Below are 6,614 nucleotides of genomic sequence, written 5' to 3' on the forward strand. Positions count from 1 at the left end.
TGTCAGACGTGAAGTATTGGAGGATCGGAGGGGACGGTTGGGGCAGTAGGGGACAAGGAGGTCGGATAGGTAAGTAGGAGCCAGGTGGTGAAGGGCTTTGAAGGTGAGGAGGAGTATCTTGAAGATGATACGCTCCTTCATGGGGAGCCAGTGAAGAGAGTGGAGAACAGGAGTGATGTGTTCACGGGACCGGGTGTGGGTAAGGAGGCGGGCAGCAGAGTTTTGGACTTGTTGAAGTCTATGGAGTGAGTGAGCAGTGATTCCAGTGAGAAGGGAGTTGCAGTAGTCAAGCCGGGATGAGATGAAGGCGTGGATGAGAGATTCAGCTGCAGGGAGAGAAAGGCAGTGCCGGATTTTGGCGATGCGTCGGAGGTGGAAGTAGGAGGTCTTGACAACTGAGCTAACATGAGGTTGAAAGGACAGTGTGGGGTCAAAAATAACGCCAAGGTTGCGTGCCAGAGGGGAGGGAGTGATGTTTGAGGAGTCAATGGTGAGTGTGATCCAGTTTTATTAAGGGAGGATTTAGTGCCTATGAGGAGGAGCTCTGTTTTGTCACTGTTGAGTTTGAGAAAGTTGTGGGTCAGCCATGCTTTTATTGTAGAGATGCAGGTTTCAAAATGGGTGAGGGAAGGGTTACGGGTTGGTGTCGTACGTATATAGATCTGGGTGTCATCAGCGTAGCAGTGGAAGTCCAGATTGAGTTTGCGGATGACAGTACCAAGGGGAAAGAGGTAACAGATGAATAGGAGGGGGCCAAGAACTGAGCCTTGGGGGACCCCTTGTGTAACTGGGGAGAGGATGGATGTGTGACCGGAGAGAGAGATGAACTGGTTTCTGTTGGTGAGGTAGGAGGTGAGTGCAGTGCCCTCAACACCTAGTTGGCGCAGCCTTTGGAGGAGGATGGAATGGTTCACAGTGTCAAAGGCTGCGCTAAGGTCAAGTAGTAGTAGGATGTTGAGGGCACCAGAGTCTGCAGAAATGAGGAGATCGTTGGTGACTTTAACTAGAGCTGTTTCACTGCTGTGAAGTGGGCGGAATCCGGACTGGAAGGGTTCATAGAGGTTGTTGGACTGGAGATGGGTGTGGAGTTGGGCGGAGACAATGCGTTCAAGGGTTTTGGAAAGGAATGAAAGGTTGGAGATGGGACGGTAGTTGGAGAGGTTGAGTGGGTCCAAGGTGGGCTTTTTGAGGATGGGGGTGATGGCTGCAAGTTTATAGACAGTGGGAAAGTGGCCAAGGGATAGAGACTGATTAAAAAGGGTGGTGAGGTGGGGGAGGAGGACAGGGAGGCAGGCCTTAGTTAAGGTCGTCGGAAGAGGGTCGAGAGAGCAGGTGGTTGTCTTGGATGAGGTAATGATGTCTAGCATAGTGGAGGAGTCGACAAGGGAGAAGGCAGTGAGAGAGGGGAAGGGCGGGAGGTCAGGAAGGCGGGGCAGGAGGACAGGGGAGGTGGGGGAGGAGGAGTTATTGATGGTGTCGGTCAGAGAACTGTTGATTTGGGCGATTTTGTTGTTAAAGTTGGCAAGGAAGGAGTTACAGAGGGCGGGTGAGGAGGGTGGCTTGGTGACCGGTGGCTGGAGCAATTTGTTGACGGTGGAGAACAGTATGCGGGGGTTTCGGTTGGTGTTATTAATGAGAGATGAGAAGTAAGCAGATTTGGCAGCAAGAAGAGCATCACGATAAGAGGAGATGTGTTGTTTAAACGTTTCGGCATGGACGGTGAGGCGGGTTCTTTTGTAGAGGCGTTCGAGTTGACGGACAGTTTGTTTCATGGTGCGGAGTTCCGGTGTGTACCAAGGGGCAGAGTTATTGAATGTAACAGAGGAAGTTTTCCAGGGGGCTAGGGAATCAAGGGAGTCAGAAAGGATGTTGTTGAGCGTGGTGGCAAGGTCATCAGGGGAGGAAGAAGTGGGGTCGGAGGGAAGAGCAGAGGATAAGAGCTGGCAAAGCGTGATTGGGTTTACAGTCTTGATGTTGCGGTAGGAGATGGTGCGTTTTGTGGATTTATGAGGCAAGGGTAGAGGGGCGGAGAAGAGGATGCAGAGATGATCTGACAGTGGAAAGGTGAGAGGACGGGGGTTGGATGTGAGTGGAAAGGAGGAGCATACTATATCCAGGGTGTGGCCTTTGGTGTGGGTGGGGAAGTTGATGTGCTGGGTGAGATGAAAGCAGTCCAGAAGGGAGATGAAGTCAGACGTCAGTGGAGCAGTTGGCTGGTCGATGTGGATGTTGAAGTCACCGATTAGTAGGAGGCGATAGGAGACTGAGGATACGATGGTGAGAAGTTCAGAAAGTTCAGAAAGAAAAGACGGATGTGACTTGGGGGGACGGTAGATAAGAACAGCAGTAGTAGAGTTGGGGAGGGAAAAAGCGAGATATTCAAAGGATGAAATAGATGGGAGGTTGAGGTCCAATTCAGTGATGGATAGGGACCGCTTATGGAGGACAGCAATACCACCTCCTCGCCCAGAGAGGCGGGGTTTGGCGATGTAGCTGTAGTTAGACGGAGTGGCTTGGTTGAGAGTAAAATAGTCCAGGGGCTGTTGCCATGTTTCACAGAGAAGGAGCAGATCCAAATTATTGTCCAATAGTAGTTAGAAAATAACTAGTGATTTGTTGGAGAGGGAGCGACAGTTCAGCAGTGCGAGGGAGATGGATGAAGGAGCGGGGGTGGGGGAGCGGAGATTGTTGAAGTTGACAGTACGGAAGGTGGGGGTGACGGGGGGGGCGAGAGTTAGACCAGAAAGAGGGGATGGGTGAGCCATCAGGGAAATGTCGGTTAAAAGATAGTCCGGAGCTACGGTGGATGTAGCGGCGACGGCGGAGGATCCCAGCCTTGCTGGCAGCTGAGGCAGCAGCAGCAGGGAGACGGTGATTATTGTTGAAATAATGAAGATCAGCAGCAGTGTAGACAAATGGACGAGAAGTTAGTGGAATGGAAGCCCGGAGTAGCAGAAGTGATAGTTCATGCAGGAGATGAGACGTGACAGCAGCTGGGAATAATCCAGGTAAAATGGTAGAAATAGCTAGTAGCTGGTTAACTAGAAGTTGGTAGGCAGTGAAATGCATGGAAGCAGCAGTGGACCGAGTCGTGATGTTGGTGGAGTGGGTGGTGGTGTTGGTCAATCCCGACTGTACCCGTGCAAACAGCACGCCCCAGTGTGTCATGGCGGCTCCCAGCCGAGCCACGACCGGCGAGCTCGCAGCGAGCGGGTGCTCCCCCCGAGGACGCCGGCCAAGTGGCCAGCAAGTCGGGTTGGAGCCGTTTGCCGAGCCAAGAGCAAGCAGCTACAGGCTCAGAGCCGGGAGGTAGGAGGGTCCGGTGGTGGGTTGGCTAGCTGGCTAGCGTAGCTCGTAGTCAGAGGGAGCGGGATCGGAGAGGTGCGAGCAGAGCTCCAGAGATACGCGGTAGGCAGGAGAAAAGGCGAGAAAAATAAAAGAAAAAAAAAAGAAAAAAAAAACGGCCACACTTAAAACGGGAAACACGAAACAAACAGGGGACAAACAAATAGCGGACACGGTTCGGGGTAGAAGCGGCAGTCAACAGTCCAGACGCCAGCGTTGCTCTAACCCGGAAGACTCAACTCTTAATTTTCTCCAATGCGCACATACTGTCAGGTAGTCAATGATCTATGCTCTCAGGTAGTGATGGGAAATGAAGTTTTATGAACCAGTTGTTGTATTCTTTGGCTTCTCTAGATAGCAATGTTGGTTTAAAGTGAGGGGTTTTAAGAAATGGCAAGTCAGTGGGCTTTCAGCTCTTCGGTGAAAAGAGTGCCATCTAGAGGTCTAAGTAAACACAACAACGGGTTCATGAATGATCTTGAAGCTTCATTTGCCCATCGATAGCTTTCAGCTCTTTGGTGAACAGAATGCCATCTAGAGGTCTAAGTAAACACAACAACAGGGTTATGAATCATCTTTCAGCTTCATTTGCCCGTCATTACCAATTGGTAAGAGAATTGCCTGCTCTTCAACAACCACACATAGCTTCCATCCACAGGGAAATTTGAACCAAACATGAAGTAATAAATTCAGAAAGCATGGACGTCCCTGGGTGGGCTCGAACCACCAACCTTTCGGTTAACAGCCGAACGCGCTAACCGATTGCGCCACAGAGACTTAATACATTAAGCTTTATTGAGTTTTTAAAGGATAGTGATCTGGCAAAATCCCAGGGCAAACATATTACCACATGAGACTCAACTCTTAATTTTCTCCAATGCGCACATACTGTCAGGTAGTCAATGATCTATGCTCTCAGGTAGTGATGGGAAATGAAGTTTTATGAACCAGTTGTTGTATGCTTTGGCTCCTCTAGATAGCAATGTCTGTTTAAAGCGAGGGGTTTTAAGAAATGGCAAGTCAGTGGGCTTTCAGCTCTTCGATGAAAAGAGTGCCATCTAGAGGTCTAAGTAAACACAACAACGGGTTCATTAATCATCTTGAAGCTTCATTTGCCCATCATTAGCTTTCAGCTCTTTGGTGAACAGAGTGCCATCTAGAGGTCTAAGTAAACACAACAACAGGGTTATGAATCATCTTTAAGCTTCATAAGCCCGTCATTACCAATTGGTAAGAGAATTGCCTGCTCTTCAACAACCACATATAGCTCCCATCCACAGTGAAATTTGAACGAAACATGAAGCAATATATTCAGAAGGTATAGACCTCCCTGGGTGGGCTCGAACCACCAACCTTTCGGTTAACAGCCGAACGCGCTAACCGATTGCGCCACAGAAACTTAGTACAGTGAGCTTAATGCAGTTTTTAAAGGATAGTGATCTGGCAAAATCCCATTAGGGCAAACATATTACCACATGAGACTCAACTCCTAATTTTCTCCAATGCGCACGTACTCTCAGGTAGTCAATGATCTATGCTCTCAGGTAGTGATGGGAAATGAAGTTTTATGAACCAGTTGTTGTATTCTTTGGCTCCTCTAGATAGCAATGTTGGTTTAAAGTGAGGGGTTTTAAGAAATGGCAAGTCAGTGGGCTTTCAGCTCTTCGGTGAAAAGAGTGCCATCAAGAGGTCTAAGTTAACATAACAACGGGTTCATGAATCATCTTGAAGCTTCATTTGCCCATCATTAGCTTTCAGCTCTTTGGTGAACAGAGTGCTATTTAGAGGTCTAAGTAAACACAATAACTGGTTTATGAATCATCTTTAAGCTTCATTAGCCCGTCATTACCAATTGGTAAGAGAATTGCCTGCTCTTCAACAACCACATAGAAATTTGAACCAAACATGAAGTAATAATTTCAGAAAGCATGGACGTCCCTGGGTGGGCTTGAACCACCAACCTTTCGGTTAACAGCCGAACGCGCTAACCGATTGCGCCACAGAGACTTAGTCCTCTGAGTTTGATTTAGCTTTTCAATGATAGTGATCTGGCAAAATCCCATGGGGGCAAACATATTACCACATGAGATTCAACTCATAATTTTCTCCAATGCGCACATACTGTCAGGTAGTCAATGATCTATGCTCTCAGGTAGTGATGTGAAATGAAATTTTATGAACCAGTTGTTGTGTTCTTTGGCTCCTCTAGATAGCAATGTTGGTTTAAAGTGAGGGGTTTTAAGAAATGGCAAGTCAGTGGGCTTTCAGCTCTTTGGTGAACAGAGTCCCATCTCGAGGTCTAAGTAAACACAAAGACGGGTTTATGAATCGTCTTGAAGCTTCATTTGCCGATCATTACCAATTGATAAAGGAATTGCCTGCTCTTCAACAATCAAACATAGATTCCCTCTACAGTGAAATTTGAACCAAACATGAAGTAATAATTTTAGAAAGCATAGATGTCCCTGGGGGGGCTCGAACCATCAACCTTTCGGTTAACAGCCGAATGAGCTAACCGATTGAGCCACAGAGACTTAGTACTCTGCGTTTGATTTAGCTTTTAAATGATAGTGATCTGGTAATATCCAATTCACACGAGATTCAACTCATTAAATGTCTGACTCACAAAAGCTTGTAAAGAACAGTGCATGGTTACTTGGTCATTAGATCCAAAGCCAAAGTTCTGATGTCAAAACAGAGCAATGTTACAGGATGGGCTCCAACTAGCAACCTTTTGATTAAGAGCCAAACATGCTAACCAAGTGTGGGCCTCAAAGCCATGGATCTGAATTTTGGGTGTTCAATTCACGCTCAATTTACGAAATTGAAATCAACCTATGACGTAAGGGTATAATTTGGAGAGTTAATCGCGTGCTCTTCACCAGCCACACCATTTGAACATTTTTGATCGATAGGGATAGTTGACTCTGTGACCCAGATCCAAAGATCAAGACTTCCCAATACAAAAGGGGAATTTCCTTGGGTGGGCTTGAACCACCATCTTCTCAGTATCAGCTGAATGCACTAACCAATTGCTCCACATACTTCCTGAAATGCTAGTCTGATTTTAACTCAACTTGGCAGTGATGGACTTGATTTGTGACCCCCAACTTAACCATTAACGAAAGGGGGAGGGGCGCTGTTGAGCCATCATCCCAGAAGCAAAAGTGATCCTGTTTATGTAATGTATGCTTATGTAAGCAGACTGACATTAAAAGCAATGTGTTCCACTGGAGTGTCAATCGTAAGAGTATCAGAGAAGATGCAAT

General features: G+C 47.4%; 3 non-coding genes across 3 annotated transcripts; all 3 read right to left on the minus strand.

The window, feature by feature from the left end:
* Positions 1–4,048: 4,048 nt before the first annotated feature.
* On the minus strand, positions 4,049–4,122 carry trnan-guu. The gene has a single exon. It is a non-coding gene; the product is annotated as a tRNA-Asn (tRNA).
* A 548-nt stretch (positions 4,123–4,670) lies between these two features.
* Positions 4,671–4,744, minus strand: trnan-guu. The gene has a single exon. It is a non-coding gene; the product is annotated as a tRNA-Asn (tRNA).
* Positions 4,745–5,278: 534 nt separating this feature from the next.
* On the minus strand, positions 5,279–5,352 carry trnan-guu. The gene has a single exon. It is a non-coding gene; the product is annotated as a tRNA-Asn (tRNA).
* Between the last annotated feature and the right edge of the window lie 1,262 nt (positions 5,353–6,614).

This window comes from Syngnathus acus, chromosome 10 (assembly GCF_901709675.1).
Source record: "Syngnathus acus chromosome 10, fSynAcu1.2, whole genome shotgun sequence".
Classification (NCBI taxonomy): Eukaryota; Metazoa; Chordata; class Actinopteri; order Syngnathiformes; family Syngnathidae; genus Syngnathus; species Syngnathus acus.